The sequence below is a fragment of the Rattus norvegicus genome, chromosome 8 (assembly GCF_036323735.1).
Source record: "Rattus norvegicus strain BN/NHsdMcwi chromosome 8, GRCr8, whole genome shotgun sequence".
Lineage (NCBI taxonomy): Eukaryota > Metazoa > Chordata > Mammalia > Rodentia > Muridae > Rattus > Rattus norvegicus.
This window is the reverse complement of record NC_086026.1, coordinates 123,653,358-123,673,351: the sequence shown is the minus strand read 5'-3', so window position 1 is coordinate 123,673,351 and position 19,994 is coordinate 123,653,358. Positions and strand designations below refer to the sequence as shown.

The 19,994-nt window shown below is 47.0% G+C and overlaps 1 protein-coding gene across 10 annotated transcripts in view; it reads right to left on the bottom strand.

The window, feature by feature from the left end:
- Osbpl10 (oxysterol binding protein-like 10) overlaps window positions 1-19,994 on the bottom strand; it is a 260,005-nt gene that overhangs the window by 123,471 nt on the left and 116,540 nt on the right. The gene's annotated exons all lie outside the window — the stretch shown is intronic.

Below are 19,994 nucleotides of genomic sequence, written 5' to 3'. Positions count from 1 at the left end.
AAAACCTGGTGAACAGTGATTTATTTTTAAAGATTTATTTATTTATTATATACGAGTACACTGTAGCTGTCCTCAGATACACCAGAAGAGGGCATCAGATCTCATTACAGATGGTTGTGAGCCACCATGTGGTTGCTGGGATTTGAACTCAGGACCTCTGGAAGAGCAGTCAGTGCTCTTAACCCTGAGCCATCTCTCCAGCCCCGTGAACAATGATTTTAAGTGCTTAATAAATGTTGAACTAAGTTCTTTATTTCATATGTTAGCCAAAGCTTATGTTTCACCCTATAGTCTTTACGCCCCACCTCTATATACCCCTATAGTACTATGGTTGCAATTTGAATATATCAAAATATAATCATTTGAATACTAGCGGAATTCAAATTACTAATCGGTAGTGAAGATTGTGTTTCAATTTAATGAAGACGAACTTGACAGCCAGTCTGAAGAACAAACCTGGATTCGTCTCTCAGAGGAAAGGCTCCAAATAAATCAAAGGGGTTTCGAAGGAAGAAGAATGAGAGGCCTTCACGGAAGGCAGCATGCAGGCAAGACTATGAAAGAAAGGCCCTGGTAAATTTGGCTACCTAAAGGTAAAAATCACCACCATCACCACCATAAAGTCAAGGGGAAAGTAAAGCTGTAAACGTTCATTAAATGAGCCAAGCAAAGAAGCAAGTTCCTCAAAACAGAACGATGAATGACCCTTAAACCGGACCAAGGAGTAGGTCCCACTGTGTGCACCGGAAAAAAGGTGAGCCCAAACGAAGTTTAAAAGGCGTGCTTCAGCCATCAGCTTCAACATTCCAGAGTTCGAGCACACAGTCATCAATGGAGCCTGATGGCAGCAGATCTGCTCCCAGCATCCTCTCTGAGCCACTACAATCCCTGGAATCCGTCCTCCAGTCAGACCTGCATGCCGGAGGAACGCTGCGTCCTCAATTAATGACTGCAGCGGAGTATTTCATGGCGGAGGCTGTCAACAGTGTGAGGTATGTTACATAATGAAATACCACTGAGCAGGGAGAGGATGCTGAAGAAGACCTCTAGCCATTGACCTTGAGAAAAACTCTGAGCTGTACAGTTAATTGTAAGAAGCAAGATGCAGCAGCCCTGTGCCAAGTTCTTGTGGAAATCCAAGAATCGTTCTCACTATTATTCAAAAGAATTCCTTTTAACCGCCCCCCAAATATTTTTTTTAAAGATCCACACACCAATCAAGTAGAGACTTATTTATAAAGAGCCAGACGCGATGGGGAGAGCACAGAAGGCAGGAGGTTTGGTTCCACAGCTTGCTTGCCTTCACTTCGAACTGGGGGAAGGGATCTGCCTGTTTGCAAATTTTGAATTCCATGGGACAGCTACGTTCTTGCTACCCAACCTATGCATCGTTTAGCCTGAGGAAAAGAAAGGCATGTGGGTGACATGCCACATCCCGTGGTATAATTAGCAATTAAGTACTTACTGAATACCTACTACGTGCTTAGCAGTATCCCTACTGGGGAAGGTCAATGAGAGGCACGAGGTGGCTGGTGTTAGAAGACACACAGACAGGGACAGGAGAGATGCATCAGCGGCTGGGAGCCTTTGCTGCTCGTCTAGAAGACCCCAGTTTGGGTCACAGCACCCGCTCGCTCCATAGCTGCCTGTAACTCCAGCTCCAGGGGGACCCAATGCTCTGTTCTGGCCTCCGTGAGCATCTGCACGCTTGTGGCATGTATTTATACAGACACATGTACACACGCATACATACATAAAAATAAATCTTAACGGACAAAACACACAGATCAGAACATTCACACGTACACTTTAAAAAGAATGCAGTTCTGGAGGCTGGGAGGGGGGCAGGCTGGGTTGGCAGGGTGCTTACCGAGCATGCTCAAAATCCCGGGTTTGATCTCCCCACACCACGTGCACCAGGCATGGTGGTGCACACGTGTAATGCCAGCACTTAGACGGTACAAGCAGGAAGATCAGAAGTTCAGGGTCACCCTCACCTACATAGAAAGTTCAAACCCAGCCTAAGCTACATAAGGCTGCCTCAAAAAAAAAGGGGGGGGGGATATAACAAGATGTTAATTTGAGAATAGAGTTGGAAAATGTCAAAAAAGTAAAGACAAGCTGGTCTTAGCACAAACAGATGTCCCGGGACTGAGGGGATACCCACGTGTGTAAGAAAGCTTGCTTTGTGAGCAGAGAGCCTGAGTTCGGCTCCCTACCACACAAGGAGTCTGTGTAGAACGGTGTGCCTACGGCCCCAGGGCTGCAGTGAAGAGCTGGGATGGCTGCTAGGACTTGCTGGCCGGTCAGGCTGCCCAAAAAAGATCAAGGCCTAGGTTCAGTGAGAGACTCTGAAGGGAGTGGGTCACACTGATGAAGCAGGAAGTCCGGGTACTTTTCTCTATCTGTGGTATGTATACAGGTACACACACAGGAGCATTCACACAAAGGTACAAACAAGAGTACATACATGCAGGTACACACAGGTGCACACACAAAGAGGTACATACACATAAGTAAATGTATACACATACACAAACAAGAGTCCATACACACAGGTGCACACACACAGAAGTACATACACATAGGTATACACATATACACATATACACATACAGTTATACAACATAAGTACACACAGGTACATACAGGTGCACATACATACAAAGGTACATTCACACACAGGTATACACAGGTGTGATACACACACACACACACACACACACACACACACAAACCACCAACAACAATCCCCTAAGCTGAAACTTTGTTTTTTAGAGAGTATTTATTTTATGTATGTAAGTACACTGTCTCTTCAGACACACCAGAAGAGGGCATCGGATCCCATTACAGATGGTTGTGAGCCACCATGTGGTTGCTGGGAATTGAACTCAGTTCCTCTAAAAGAGCAGTCCGTGCTCTTAACCCTGTAGCTGGAACTTGATGGCACAATAGGAAGCAAGGTAACAGAACACAGGTTGATCCTCACCAGGCGTCTCCCTTCTCCCCTGTCCCCACCCCACCACCCCCACCCCTGTCCCCACAGGCTGGACCTCAGACCAGGGAAGCAGGCGCTTTGTAAACGAACAAGAGAATGGAGAGTGGGGTGGGAGCTGGGGTAGAAATCACAATTTTGGGTTGCTTTGAATTGCTGAAAGAGTTTGGGAAGGATCCCAGGATCTGGTATGCCCATAATCAGGAAAACCCAGGTTGGAGCCTGTAAGTGGTTTAGAAGTAGTCACATGTACAATGGCAAACAGAGGTGGGAAACCTCAGGCCTTTCCCTCCAGCTTTTCTTCCTTCGGAGTGTGGAAGAGGAAAGAGGAACGTTCCCTCATCCCGTGACAACTGTAAATTTGCTCAAGTATTAAGAGTCTGAAGAAAGACACTGGCTGTTTGGACGGCTTACTCTAGACCAACAAAAGATGGAGTCCCCTGGGCCACGAAGCCAGGAAGACAAGTTTTACTTCTCCAGCTATACTTCCCTCAGCCATGTGACCTTGGGAGAGTTATTTAACCATTTTCATTAAGTATCAATTTCCTGATCTTTAAAAGAGGAATAATAGTATTGACCCTTAAAAGCCCCTGTGAAGATGAAGCCGTATCGGGCCTACGAGGCACTTAGAGCAGGCCTGACAAGTGAGGGCTTCACAGCCTGCATTCATTTCTTCACATGATTTAAAACTCAATCAGTGAAGAGAGTATTGATTTTTTAAAATGTTAAGTTGCTTAGTACAAAAGTTAGCAGCCACTAACTTCCTTATTTCTATGAAATCAAAGTGGTGCTGAGACCCAAAATATACTTTAATGCTTACATGGCCAGCTACGAGATATCAAAACTATAGAATATGTACATGCACATGCATGTGTAAATGAAAACACACGCGCACGCGCACACACACACACACACACACACACACAAACTAATGGTTTTTCAAAGTAGAATCTCATAAAGCCCAGGCTGGCCTCAAACTCACTGTGTAACTTAATACTACCTGGGAATCCTGACCCTCCCCCTCCTGAGTACTGGAACCACAGGCGTATGCCACCACGCCCAGTGTATACCGTCCTAGACGTGGTCAGTCCTTCACACAAGCTAAGCAAGCCCTCTACCAACTAAGCGGTATCCCCACCCCTATTTTGCTAAATTTTTTTTTTTTTTGGTTCTTTTTTTCCGGAGCTGGGGACCGAACCCAGGGCCTTGCGCTTCCTAGGTAAGCGCTCTACCACTGAGCTAAATCCCCAGCCCCTATTTTGCTAAATTTTGAGTAGAAATGAAGACCCAGCAAAAACTAAGGAGTCCATCGCTTAGGAAGCTCAAGAATTCAAGGCCAGAAGAGGTGGCTCAGTGGTTACAGAGGACGTGGGTTCAGTTCCCAGTACACACATGGTGGTCCACAATTGTAACTTCAGCCCTATGGATCCAGTGCCCTATTCTAGCCTCCATGGGCTTCAAGCACACATGTGGTACACACATACATAGCTTATCATAGCATACACACATGTCCACATGCATGGGTGTGTATATATGTGTGTGTGTGTATACATATATACATACATACATAAAATAAAATACTTTTTAAAACAAGAGTCAAAGCCAGTCCAGGTTATATGGAGATCCTGACTAAAAAATATATCTTGACCATAAATAATCACAAGAACCACTACCTTCTACCCCAATGCTTTTACTTGAAAAACAAAAATCTTGGAAAGGAAGTCAGCTATACAGTTCTTAGCACCTTCCCAGAGCAGTGTCAATATGCTGTATTTACCTAGGAGGGCGAGCCACCCCCTGTGGATGGCTAACCACGAGGTCGAGGTCGTTATTTAGGTAGCGGCTGTCATTTAAATCCATGTGGTGAATTTGAAGTGGGGGTAGGGGAACGCAACACCAAAACCAAACACCTCCTTGCACTGACTGTGGGGTCCTCATGGCTACGCACACACTAGGGCTTCCTGTAATGGAACGCCAGTGGATAAATCTCATGGGAGACAGAAGAGGGAGTGTGTGTGGCAGGGGAGCTGATAAATTACAGACGATACAAACGAGCAAGCCTTTATCCTGCAAATGTCATCAACGCGTACCCCTGCTACTAATTTAAACAAATATTAGCCGTCTGGGGAACAACATGGCAGGGGGTTCTTCCAAATATTTACCTCAACTAGGGCGACTGGAAATGCCAAGCAAGCCATCTGGAAAATTCTGAGTTGACAGTGATGGCTCCCTAGAAGGATCGCCCCTGTGTCCTGCCATCAGAGATTTGCAGGCTCCCTGCATCCCTGCCCCCCAGTAAAAAAAAGACATGCCGGCCAGATGCAAGGAGAGGGCATGAAAGGGACAGGCGAGGGGAAGAGCTGGTGGCTAAGAGCTGTTGTAGGCAGAGCTGTGTGTCTTCTCCATTCTTGACTGGCTTCTAATCTAAAGTTGCGAACGGCATGTTCAGGTGCTACCCTTTCTTCCCCACACACACCAGCAGCAAAGCTGGCATGGAGGGAGGAATACTGGGAAGGGAAAGGAATTGGTATCACAAAATAAAAGGATCCAAGCCGGAGGGGATGGCAGTGCCCCGCGGTGGGAATGCTGACTGTCACCTTGGCAGGATCTAGAGCCCTCTAGAAGAAGGAAGTCTGCGAGGGAGTTCCTACATTAAGGTAGAAAGACCCATGCAAGCATGGATGACACCATCTCCCAGGCTAGAGACTCTGACTGACCAGGAGGAGAACGTAAGCCAAACATCATTCAACACTGTTTCCTGTGGGTAACCAGCTGCCTCCTGCTCCTCGCCGCCATGGACCATGCATGTCCTCAAACTGTAAGCCAGAATAAATCTTTTCCTTTGTCACAGAGATGAGAAAGTAATCAATTATCTTATCTAGGAAAGCTGAGATCCTGGCACCGGATCATATCCAGAGGCTGCTCCCTGACGCTCTCTAAAAGTCATTTAAAGAGCACGAGAGACAGAGAGAAGCAGGGATGAGCATGCTGCTGGTGATGGCTGACTCTGACAAACCCAGGCTCCATCCCTTGCAAGCGGAGACGCAGAAGAAGGGGGCCTGGGTGTTTTTAATCTCTAAAGGTCAACCCTGCCTCCCTCGTTTGAGAGATGGAGAAGGAAAGGAGACGCCGTGCAGGAAGTGTGTGATGCTAATTGACATGCCAAGAATTCATCCCCAGTGGTAAAGCCAGGCTTCCAAGAACCACTAAGCACGGACGTTCATGCTCTGTGAATCAGACACACTGAGATGTCACTAGGTAAAGTGATAACAGAATATCTTAATAACAAATCACCATAAATACTGGTGAGGATTTGGGAAGGGAGGCTGGACTTCCCTTGGGAGGAATGTGGATTAGCTTAGTTACCGTGAAATCAGGCGCCAAGAGTCCTCAAAAGCCTAGAAACGGAACTAACATGTGAGCCAGCTATGCGGCTCTGGAGTGTGCATCCAAAGCAATCAGACCAAGCAGATGGCCACAAGGGAACTTCCGTATGCACTCACGATGACAGTACTCACAGTCGTCATGTGATAGAGCCAGCCTAGGTGTCAGTCAACAGCTGAACGTAGAAAGAAAACCTGGCATGTACAATAGAATATTACTCATCCGTAAAAAAGAACGAAGTGTCACTTGCAAGAAAATGGACTATCAAGGAAAGTGAGGTGAGTCTGACTTGGGCAAATATTTCGGGCTCTCTTACGTGACACTTATTGAGAGGGATGGGGGCAGGTGGGGACTGGGGTTGGGGGTTTTACAGAAGAAGAAGGGAAACCAGAAGGTAAAGGAGAGGAGAGAAGGTAATGGGGGGATTAATGTAGTCTCTATATCATGGACACGCATGGAAACGCCATAATGAAACCCATTGTTTAGTACAAAATATACTTGTAAAAACATTTTTAAAAGCTATAAAATCAGTGAGCCCACAATACGGCCAGCCAGGTGATGAATTGAAAAGAGCTAAAACCATCCTCCGGGCCTGAAAGAACCAAGCAGAAACTTTAGCACAGAGCGGGGAGTCGTCCACAGTAACAGTAAGGACGGTGGTATACGGGCATTAGTGTCAGACTTTCGGGGACAGAAACCACCGGTTCACCTGGGAAAGGGCTGAGGGTGTGGAATGGCAGATGCCAGCGGGGCAGCCATGGTGTGGAGATAGCAGCCCTCCCCACCATCCTGTGACTGGTCTGATGAAAATTCTATGGGATTGTTTTTTAAATTTAGTAATTCAGTGAGCTCCATCTTATGAACAAGAGAGCCAAAAGTCACGAAAAGACAAATTAACTTAGAAGAAAGGAGGGAAGTAACTCACACCATTGGATGAGTATACATGCACTTACATAGACACGCACACCTGCATGCACACACTACGATCTACATGTGTGTGCCCCATCTTGCTCTAATTCCAACTGCTGCTATGCTTTAAAAACAAAAAATACAAACAACCGTCCCTCCCCCCTGCCCCGGTCATCTGACGAATATCGATTTGGAGAAGAAAGGGTTTACTTCAGCTTATACATTTAGGTTAAAGTCCATTACTGAGGGAAGCCAGGGCAGGAGTTGGAAGCAGAGCCATGGAGCAGTGCACTTTGCTGGCTCAGCTTGGGGGGGGGGGAGGAGTTAGGGGAGGGGGAGGGGAAGAGGGTTGTTAAAGAGTCCATGGGAATGGTGCTGCCCACAGTGGGGCTGGGCCTCTGCTGTCCGTTACCAATCAAGACAGTCCCTCATGCTAACAAGGCCCTCAAATGAGCCGCCCTTCATAGGTGAGCCTAGACTGTGTCAAGCTGGTAGTTACTCCTAACTTGGAGGTGTTGCGTTTGGGAAGAGATGAGGTTTCCTCCTCAGTAAAGGTGAGTTACTCTTCAGCAAGTCTGCAAGGTAGCCTCCAGTCTACACCTGCCTCCCTAATGGCTGAGCCAGCCCTGTGGAGAAGGGGAACTTTTCAATTCCATGCCTCCCCGAACAAACCAAGTCTCAGGAACTGGGGCAATCAGCTCATTAGGACTAAGACAGTTTACATTTTCAGCTTTTTAACGAAATTATTCATAAGCACAGAATGGGTCGCATGCTTACAGATGTCAAAGACAAAAAGAGGACACACCACTCCTCCCCTTCTTAGAAGCTAACCAGGAGTCCTGCTGCCCGTCTTCTCTCCTAGAGGGTGATGACTCAGCACTCCAGGCCAGGACCACACAGTAATTACTCTGTAGATGCTGATATGGGAAGTGATAGGAATACAGCAACCCCTAGCGATGATTCCTCACAACCTCACTTTTAACCACCACCCCTGCCCTGAAGAGCAAACACAGAAAACCTCAGTGCTTGGGACTGGAGAAATGCCTGGTGGTTAAGAATGCATATTGTTCTCATAAAATACCCAGTACCCAAGTTGGGCAATTCACAAGCACTTGGGCAACTGACTCCCTCTTCTGTCCTCCTCAGGTACCCATATACTCTCTCTCTCTCTCTCTCTCTCTCTCTCTCTCTCTCTCTCTCTCTCTCTCTCTCTCACACACACACACACACACACACACAATTTAAAATGAAATTTTTAAATGAAAATGTTCCTGTAAATAGCTTTCCCCTCATGCTCCTGTGGGTACCACCTTACCCACGCTCCTATGAGTAACCCCTCACTGAGCCCGAGCCCTATATGTTCACAGGTTCTCAAGGACGGGTTCAGTGTTGGTCTGGTTTTAGTGCTCTACCTGAACAAATAGAGATTTGCTCACATCTCCCCAGGAAGCATCACAAGACCAATTATACACAAACACAAAGTGTCCCAGACTACAATCTGGTACAACCTTAGCTAACACGTTATTCTGGGATTAAACACACACTCAGTGAGCATCTCTCTGTGCCAGGCTGAACAGAGATAACAGAAACACAACAGACAGAGCATCTCTCTGTCCCAGCCTTGTGGAAGCAGCTTCGGAAAGAAAAAGGTAAACAGGTCAAACATGAGATGATTTTCAATTGTTACAAGACAAAGCAGAAGCTGATAACCAGTTAGCTTGTCCAGTGTCACATGGGTGGTTATGGGAGAGCTCAAGAGAAGATTTGAGTTCAAGGCTGAGATGACAGTGGCTGGAAGATGGCTCACTGGGTACGTTCTTACCCTACAATCATGAGGATCAGAGTTCAGAACCCCAGAAATCCAATTAAGTGTCCGGTGGATGAGGTGGTCTGCCTCAGAAAACAGGGATCCCCAGAGTAAGCTGGCTAACAAGACTAGCCACATGGGTGAGCTCTGGGTTTGATGGAAAGATTCTGAACAGTGAGAGAGGATGATTCCAGACATCAACCTGGAGCCTCCACGTGCACATGCAAACACATGCATGCACAATTGCATGCATCGTCGCACATGCATACATGCACATACACCCGTGTGTGTGTGTGTGTGTGTGTGTGTGTGTGTGTGTGTGTGTGTGTGTGTGTGTGTGTGCGTGCGCACGCACATTAAAAAAAAAAGTCTGAGATTCACCAAGAACTATACTGTGCTATTCATGGATAAATCCCTGGGGAGAAATTCAACCAATGCAAAAGTTCTGGGATCAGGCCCCCTGGGTGCTTCTGAAGAGGGAGTAACAGAGAAATGAACAACAAAGTAACACAGTAACAAAGTAACAAGCAAGGCACAGCACAGGGCTTAAGGTCACAGAGATGATGGCTGGGAGAGACCAATTTTGATGAGAACAGACCTGGACTACAGGTGTGCTTTGCACTGGGCTGCCTACGACAAGCTTACACGCACTGCCAGCCCTTGCACCTCCAGCCCATGTGCCTCTAGGTCTTAAATTGAAAACTACAGACCATTGCCGGGTGGGCATGAAGAGCTGGAACGGCTGAGGGCTGACGAAGGCAACAGGGATGTTGAGCCAAGGAGAACAGTGGGTCATTTTCACACCAAAAAATGCTTTAGCAGTGCTCTGGAGAGGGGCCCCCACTCTTCCCCCTACCTCACCCCATCCACCCAGAAGGTATTTTTACATCAGAACAAAAGGCAAGTGTGTGTCTGGGAGTCCTCTAACTTCTCCCTCTGCCAGGAGAGACAAAGAGGCTTCTAGTTTATGGTTAAGCCTCAGTCTCCCACCACAGGGTCAAACCAGCCAGAGGAAGGGAGCGCCCAATGCAATTCTAAGGCAGATGGTTTCAGAGAGCAAATTTGATTTCCTTCAAATCAATAACTCATTTGTGACAGGAGGCACACCTGTCTGCTTAGAGATCATTATCTCCTTCCCAAATGCTTGAGCACATGTTTGGAAGCTCACAGGGACACCTCTTCTTGTGCATTATAATATTTGGTGCTAAGAAAGGGAAAAAAAATCTCATTGTAGACAACGTTCTCAGGCTGAAGCTGGGGAGAGAGTCCTATGGAGTCCAGGTAGGAGAGACAACACGGACACTAAGCCCAGATCAGGGATGTGACAGCACAGGTGGGAAATCTGCTGATGGCCTGGAAAGATGGCTCAGTTGGTAAAGTGCTTGCCTTGCAGGTTTGCAGACCTGAGTTCAATGCCTAGAACCCGTGTGACAGGCCAGGCATGGTAAGTGAGTGTTCACGACAACATCGCCAGACTCCCTGACCAGCCAGCCTACTTCTTGAAGTTCCAGGCTAATGAGAGACCCTATCTCAAGCAAACATGAAGGTGTCTGAGAAACGACAGCCTGTGTTTGTTCTGTTATTGTCCCACATGCATGCCCCTGTATGTGTACCCAGAGGAACATGCATGCTCACACACATACACACAAATCTGCCAATGACTGAGGCTCTGGACAGGAGCACCATACTAGCTCCATGGGGATGACCACAGGAGGCTCCTGAGACCTAAAACTGCTGCACCACCCCCACCTTCCATGTCTTCACAGCCAACCTCCCTTCTATTACTGTGAGATATGATCTTGCTGGGTAGCTGTGATGGTTTGCATGTGCTTGGCCCAGGGAGCGGCACTATTAAAAGGTATGGCCTTGTTGGAGGAAGTGTGTCACTGTGAGGGTGGGCTTGGAGACCCCCTCCTAGCTGCCCAGGGATGTTGAGTCTGTTCCTGGCTTCCTTCCAGTGAAGATGTAGAACTCAGCTCCTCCTGCACCATGCCTGCCTGGATGTGACCATGCTCCCACCTTGGTGATAGTGGACTGAACCTCTGAACCTGTAAGCCAGACCCAACGAAATGTTGTCCTTTGTAAGACTTGCATTGGTCATGGTGTCTGTTCACAGCAATAAGACCCTAACTAAGACAGTAGCCCAGGCTGAACTTGAACTAATAGCAATCCTCCTGCCTCAGCTTCCTGAGTGCTTTGGGAATTCCAGCCATTTCCCACAATGCCCATCTTCCCGTTCCTGGTTCTGTTGCCCTTTTCATACACAGTCCGCGCGGTTAGACTAAGTGGCCGCCTTCTGCCTGGTCTCATTCTCACTGGGGTACTCCCTCACAGGACAGGGATAAACCGGAGCTCGATATGTTAGTTACCAGAAGAGTGGTTTCTCTGTGAGGCACGAGAGTCTGGAAATTTTTAAGAATCCTAAATCCAAACAAAACCTGTGAGTACCCACAGCTAAAAAGAATTGTTGACAGACTTGGTTTGTTCTCAACTCAGTTCCGACTTGAAAAAGAACGGCTAGACTTCCCTGCTTAGATCTCTCCACTCCACACCTCGAACTTGAGACAAACCTGATTTCAGGCCCGACCCTCTCTGTTCCAGTTGGGAAACGGGTGGATCTGGAACAGGCCACAGAGTTGTAGGGTACGCAGAACTGGCCATGGCACTGACCGAATCTCTCTGTGCAGTATCTGCAGGCTAGCTGAGCTTGTTTAATTACATAAAGAATTAGACTTTAGCCAAATATTTAATACCGTGGGACACAGCAAGGTCTGAGGGTCTGACTTTATAAGTGTTAATTCTGAGAATGTCACTTCAGTTTTAAAAATGGAAGAAGTGCGTTGCTCAGTGGTTAGGGGCACTGACTGCTCTTCCAGAGAAGCTGGGTTCCATTCTCAGAATATACGAGTCAGGTCACAACTGTCTGTAAACCCAGTTCCAGGGAAGCTAGCGCCCTCTTCTGGCCTCCGTGGGTACCCACACATGGGCACATGAGCACACACATACAGCTGAATAAAAATAAGCCTTTTTTCAAAAAGTGGCATCGGTTCACACATTTTAATACAGGGCAGCTCAGCTCTGGGTTAAAGGCTGACTGTCCCTTAGCCAAATGCTTGGAGTCAGATGTAGTGTAGATTTTAGGCTTTCCCAGATGCTGGAATTTCTGCACGTACACATGGATTTATTCCAGGCCTGAGCGGAAAACGTTTAACTCTCTCCTATACATCACATCTTGGGTCTAGACTGAATAAATTTCTATAATACCTTTAGTATACTGGTGTGTGTGTGTGTGTGTTTTATATATTATGGCTTCATATGTGAGAATTGCATGCATGTGTGTGGAGGTCAGGAGTCAACCTCAAGTGTCATTCCTCAGACACTGTCTATCTTTGAGTGTTAGTTTGGCGGGGGGGGTTGCTGTTGTTGTAAGCCCCAGGGATCACCTGCCTTTGTCTCTTCAGTCTCGGTCAGCTGGGTCATTTCCAGCTGTCGGCTTATGTTGGTATTCAAAAAGTTTTAGATTTAGGAGCACTTCGGACTTGAGACTGGATATACCTTCCTCTGTCAGGCTAAAGACAGCCTGGCCCACCAAGAATGTACACAGAAACTTCTGGGCTTTCCCCAAACACAGCAGTCCCACCCTGCAGTGCCCCTCCTGAGGCAGTACGTCACTGTCACCATGGCTGCAGGAGCTCCCGGAAGGAGAAAATTGAACGCTTATCTTTCCCTGCATGGTGGGACAGAAGAGATTTCTCTTTATTTCTTCTTGTCCTCAAAGATGAGACTGTTGAAGACTCCAAATTATTCATGTTTTAAAGAGAATTTCATCTTGTGTTAAAATCTAATTGAATTTGTGCCGCTTTTACAGACTTGGTGCTGTGGGTCTGCTGGATCAGCTGGCTTCAAGAGTTGTAAGAAATGCAGAGAAGCAAAGAATGTTGGGAAACTGAGGAGATGGGTGAGTCAGTGAAGTGCATGAGGATCTAAGATTAATCCCCAGAGCCACATTTTTAATAACAACAACAAACAACAACAACAATAATAGAAAATAAATTTGAAAGCTGGGCACAGTGGTGTGTATAATCGCATCACTGGGAAGACAAGGGGACCCTTGAGGCTCACCAGCCAGATTGCCTAGCCTACTTGGCAAGCCCAGGCCAGTGAAAGAACATGTTTTAAAAAGATTAAACTGAGGGAGAAAGCTGGAGAGATGGCTCAGTGGGTAATTCGCCTGCTGCCTTGAGGTGCTCCGTGTTATTTGCTAACAAGTCTCTGAGCATGCCTGTGAGGGAATTATCTTCATTTCCTCAATTAGGTGGGAAGAGCTGCCCACTGTGGGTGGCGCCATCCCCTGGCTGCCATCCTGGACTGTGTAAGAGTGGAGAAGGGCAACAGCAAGCATGCATCCCTCTCTGCCTCTTGGCAACAGATGAGATGTGAGCAGCGGCTTCAAACTCTGGAAGCCCTGATGTCCCCACCATGATGGACTATGCCCTGCAACTGTGGTCCTTTCTCCCTTAAGTTGCTTTTGTCAGGGAATTTTGTCAGAGTAACTGGAAAAAGAAAAAAAAATACACTGCACAAGCATGAGGATCTGTGTTCAAATCCCAAGCGTTCAAGTAAAGAAGCCAAAAGGGCCACGCATGCCTGTACCCCAACACCATGGAGATTGACAGAGGAGAACAGGGCCTTGCTGGCTGCCAGCCTAGCTCCAGGTGCAGCGAGAGACGCTGCCTCAAGGGATTGTAGAGAACAAGGTAGCAGGAAGCCTGATGGCCGATCCTCTGGCTTCTGCATGAACACATTCGCCCAGGTGTGTATGTGCATGTGCACAAGCACAAAAATGTCAAAAATAAATAAAATGTGGATGGTGTCTGAGGAATGGCATCCCAGATTATCCTCTGGCCTCTGCACACACACAGACATGAAGAAATCAGGGGGTGTGGATCTGCAGAGATGGCTGAGCAGGTAAAGCACCTGACACCAAGCACTGTCAGCTTGGGTTCAATCTCCAGGACCCACATGGTCAAAAGAGAGAGCCAATTCCCAAGAGATGTCCTCTGACTACCACACAGAACCTGTGTGTACACACACACACACACACACACACACACACACACACACACACACACACACACACGAGAAGGGGGTGGAGAGAAAGGGAGAGAGAAAGAAGGAGAAAGAGAGTGAAAAGATGAATAAATTAATTAATTTAAAAGTTAAATCAGGAGAACAGGAATACATATATCTTTCCAGAGCTAGGCTGAAAGAGTTCATATTCTTGAGGCCCTGGGGACCAAGGGCGAGGATTCAAATGATTACTTTAAAAAGTGGGGGACCATGTGAGTGGCTTCATCCTCTTAAGCCAAATTTGAATTCCAGGGGCCATCTTCCAGTCAACTCCCAGTACAGAGGGCACCAGGCCTTGCCAGTCCATCTGCCTCCTGCTTTCTGACCTCTAGATGACCTACGGAAGCCAGTTGGATACACAACAATCCTCAGGCAGGTTCAAGGGTGTGACAGTAAATACCCCACAGGCAACCTCTGGTCAGTGAGGCTGACAGGTGTGGAACAGCATCTGTTTCTAAGTGGAGAGCTCTACACTTAGAGCTCTAAGTGGCTTTGTGCTCTACAACAGTGGTTCTCAACCTTCCTCATGCTGTGGTGGCCGCCAACCATAAAGTAACTTTGTTGCTACTTCATAACTGTAATTTTGTACTGTTATGAATCTGATATGACGACCGCATGTTACAGGTTGAGAACAGCCACTCTACAGGGTTCTCAGGGTCCCCAGTGAGGCTCAGCTGTCCTCAGCCACACCCTTCCACTTACAGCGAATCCCTCAGGGTTTCCTCACTCTGCTGCCTGGAGTCTCAGCACCTGTAAGCACAGGCCCTGTCTTCTGGGAGATTGTGGGGTACCAGGCCCTGGTGTAATGACTGCATGCTTTAGCGGGTGACCTCTCCCAGCCGCTGACCCACCCAGCCCCCTTCCTTTCTTTGCCACCAAGATTTATCTTTGTTGGTTCTAGCTGATTTGGCAGTAAATTTTACTTTTTTTCCCATCGAGTCTTCTGAGAATTATCCCAACATACACGTTTTTAGATAAAGGTTCTGTACAGACATCACAAATAGAGCAAAGGCTCTGAAGCTCACAATGGGGTGGTGTCTGGGACACACGTCACCTGTGGTATGGGAATCAAACCCAGATGCATGCTGAGGCAAGGGCTCACTCAACCTGACCCTTACTTACCCTATCTTTACCCTGTATTGTCAGACAGGGCTTCATTATGTTGTCTGGGCTGGCCCTGAACTCACTCACCTATCACCTAGGTAGGGCCTGGATTTCAATCCTCTTCCCTCAGCTCCCTGAGTAGCTGGGACCACATGTCTGCTCCACCAAGCCAGGCTAGAATCATACCTTCTACTTTGTTTTGAGAAAGAGTCTCATGTAGTCTAGGCTGGCCTTGAACTTGCTATGAAACTGACTTTACCAGCATTGGGACATAAGAGTCAACCAAAGGCAACAGATGCTTCCTCTGGACATGTGGGCAAGGGATGGGGTGGTTAAGCCCGGAGAGCTGCTGGTAGGTGGAACAGTACAAGATTGTACCCCTGAGCAGGTACCAGAAGTCCACTGGGAAATTCTGTCTCTCCACGGTTTTTCTACTGTGATCCCAAGGACAGAGTTAGGACACTTCCAACAAAGCATTAATCCCCCTCTGTCAGAAAAAAAGAGGCCCTGTGAGCTCTCCACAAGACCCAGCCAAAGTCAACATAATGTAGAAGTATTCTGAAGCACACAAAATATAGACATAGCAACTGTTAGGATTTGAACGAGCTCTCCTAACCTGTATGTTTCACTACCCAGAGAACAAATGCAATAAATATCTTACTCCAGAGAATTTGAAACAGAAAAACAAATAGGTGGGCACAAACCAACGCAACATAATACCAGTCACAATAGCCAAAAGGTAGAGACCACTCAAGTGTCTGTGGACTAATGAAGGGATAATGGTACGCCCATTCAGTGGAATATTATACAGCCATCAAAAATGAAGTATAGATAAATGCTACAGAACTGTTGAACCTAATAGCACTAAGCAAGCCAGACATAAAAGGCACAGGTTCCAGGATTCCATCTCTACAAAGTAGACAAAAATCAGCAAATCTAAAGAGTCAGAAAGTAGATGTATGGTTTCCAGGGGCTCCAGACAGGGAAAAAGAAGGAAAGTAACTACATTAGTGGATACTGGGTTATTTGAAGGGGATGAAAGTTGCTTAGGACTAGGCAGACATAGTAGGTGCATGACACTGTACTAAATGTCACTGAAATGTCCCATCTGGAATGGTTAATTTTGCTACATGCATCTCATCTCAAGTGAGCTTATCCTTGTGTGTGCGTTTGCCACAATCTGCTTGTGAGGGTCAGAAGACAACTTGCAGGAGTTTCTGACCTTCTATGATGTGGGTTCTCAGGGATCAAACTCAGGTCCTCAAGCTTGGCAGCAGGGGTCTTTACCCACTGAGATATTATCTCACAAAAGCTTTTTTTTTTTTTTAAATACAGGATTCTCATGTAGTCCAGGCTCAGACTCACTATGGAGATGAAGGTGATCTCAAATTACTGGCCCTCCCAGTCCTGTCTCTGCCTCCAAAAGTGCTGATAATACAGGTGAGCTCGCCACACCAAGCTCCAAGGATCGCCTCCTTAGCCCTCAATAGTTCTAATAATAAAAGTAATGTAAGGTGTTGAACTGCGTGAGTCTCCATGGAGACTCATAACATGGCCGGTCTCCCTACTCCTATCTGTGACCAACCCATCCTGAAGGGTTTATCTTAACCTCACAAGGTTTATGGAAAACAGAGACATTTCATAGTGAGACAAATCATATTTATCCTTCATATAGTCAGGACTATATACCCAGAGCTACTGGGTAAGCAATAAGAAGCATCCTAAGGAACCAATCAAAATCTAATTTAGTAAGAGGTTCCCCCAACACAGTAGTGATAAGCTATGCCAAATCACCATGGCTGTTACAAAGATGAGACCACTATGGTCTTATGTGCACTGATATTACTGTTTTTATTTTATGTGCAGTGGTATTACTGTTTTTATTTTATGTGCATGATAGCTGTGCACCACATGTATGCAGTACACACAAGGGTCAGAAGAGGGCGTCAGATACCTTGGAACTGGAGTTACAGACGGCTGTGGGTGCTGGGAATTGAAACTTGGTCCTCGGATAGAGCAGCAAGTGCTTTTAACCACTGAGCTGCCTCCCTAGCCCCTACTGTTACTTTTTGAGACAGTGTATCTCTACGTAGCCTGGGTTGTCCTAGAACTTTCTCTACAGAACTTTCTCAAGCTGGCCTCAAACTCGCAGAGCTCTACCTACCTCTGCCTCCTGAGTGTCAGCATTAAAGGCCTGGGGCACCATGCCCGGATGCTAGTATTACTCCTATCATAATTAAGCAGATGAGCGTCAGTTCAGAGCTACCATGGATTTTCCTGTTAACACTGATCCCTTACACACAGAGCACAAAGTTTTACAAAGTTGCTCCAGGACTTCACCCAGACGGGCTGTAGAGTACAGGCCCAGATGGCACACAGTAAAAGGAGACAAGGGGGTAATTGATCACCCTGATCGGCGCAGATTTGAGAAGTCCAACTATGCCCATGCGGCAAAGAGACCGAGTCATGATATTGGTGTGATTAGATTGTCAACCTGACTGAGTTTAGAGTCACCTAGGAGACACACTTCTGGGGGTGCCCAGGAGGTGTTTCCAGAGATTCAACTAAGGAGAGAAGGGCTGTCATAAGAGACATCCTGAATATGGGTAGCAACATCCCAGTGGGCTGGGGATCCTAGATTAAACAAAAGGTAGAAAATAAAGTGAGCATCGGTGTTTATCCCTCTCTGCTTCAGGCTGAAGATGCACCGTGACCAGCTGCCTCCTGCCCCTACCACCGCCCCGTGCCCACCACGATGGTTTATGCATTTAAACAGTGAGCCAAACAAACCCTTTTTCCCTTAGGTTGCTTTGGTGGGGTATTTTGACCCAGTAACAAGCTAAGTAACAACCAGTAACCCTGGTCGCAGGCCCTGTGCAGGGACCCTGGAGGCTTACAGCACCCATCCACCAGACTGGGTTTCCACGACTCACCTGGGCATTGCCTGGTCAGAACTAACATATGGGATGTACGCTTTGCAGGGGCAAACCCATAGCAAGATGGCGACAATTATTAAAATTCGACCTGAGACGCCCAAGTGTTGGTGGCCTCCTGTAAACACTGAATCTCCTTCAAGTCTTTCCCCAATTACCCATGATGCCTCTGCAGTTTCGTTTATAGGCAGGGTCTCACTAGGCATCCCCGGATGATCTCAAACTCTCAGTCTCTCTGTCTTAGCACCCCAGACCATCATCTGGGCTTAGAGATGCATCGCGCACCAGTTTAAAGCTGTGTATAGCTCCCAGTGACATTAGTCCAGTGACTAACCATGTGACGTCTCCTGTCCCCTAAACCTTAGTTCACCCATGTCCCCCTCCCCCACTGCACAACTGTGGAGAACCTGGGCTCCAGCCTTCTGTTCTTTGAATGGACTTTTCTCCTCAAAGAATGTTTTTCTCATGTTTTTTCTCAGAGGAATCATAAGTGGGCCCCCCTACAGGTCACCCGAATGCCTCTACACCGCCAGGAATCCACAAAGGCTTTTTCAGCTTCCTCCCACACCTCACATCCCCTTTTAATGTAAGCATCACCCGCAAAGCATTTCTTCTGCTGAAGGGTCTACTCTCGGGTCACTCTAAAGGCCCACCATCCTTTATAAATGTAGTTTAGATTTAAATACTTTTTTACTTTGTAAAAGAAGAGTGTTTTGCTTGCATGCATGGATGCGCACCACGTGTGTGCTTGGTGACCATAGAGGTCAGAAGAGACTGTCAGATCTGAAATGGCATTACGGGCACTTGCAAAACTCCATGTGGGTGCTGGGAATTGAACTCAGGTCCTCAGCAAGAGCAACAAGTACTGCTAACCTCTGAGCCATCTCTCCAGCTCCTTCCTTTGTCAATGCTCATCCATTTGTTCTGAGGCAGAGACTGTCTCTGTAGCCCTGGCTGAACCTGTGCAGAGCAGGTTGTCTCAAACTTGTGGCAATCCCTCTGGCTCTGTTCTCTACCTGGCAACATCACACCTGGTTGGCTTTTGTTTATTTGTTTAGTTTTTATTTTTCTTTCATTTGTTTGTTTTTTGGTTCTATTCTTGTTTGGTTTTAATTTGTTTATCTTTATTTAAATGTATGTGTGTGAGCCTGAGTGAGTTTATGTGTACCATGTTTGTGCAGGTGTCTGTGAAGGCCAAAGAGTATCAGATTTCCTGTGACTAAAGTGACAGATGGTTGTGAGCCACCTTGTGTGGGTGCTGGGAACCAAATCAGGGTCCTCTGCAAAAGCAATGTATGTCCTTAATCACAGAGCCCTCTGGTTTTGTATTCCCCCCCTGTAACTTTAATTTTTGTAAACCTTTAACACCCCCCTTGTAGCCCACCACCCTCCAGAGGTACGAAAGGAAACAGTACAAGGGAATTGGACCTGTTTAGAAAGGTTCTTTGGAGTAACTCCTATCTGTGTTGTCTGGAAACAGGCAGTTCAGTTCATAGGTTAGCAGGCAGTGGCAGCTCCATTCACTTCACAACACTTCACAGATACACCAGCAGTCCAGTTTGTTAGAGTCAGGAGAGAAACAGTGGCGGTGGCATGAACTAGCAGAGACAGCTAGGCCTCAGCCTCAGCTGAGCGAGCAAGACAGACCAACAGGAACACCAGGAGAAGTTCTTGGCTGTACCTCCCTCAGGGAAGCGAAGATCAGTGAAGACTGGAGACCAACAGGCATTGC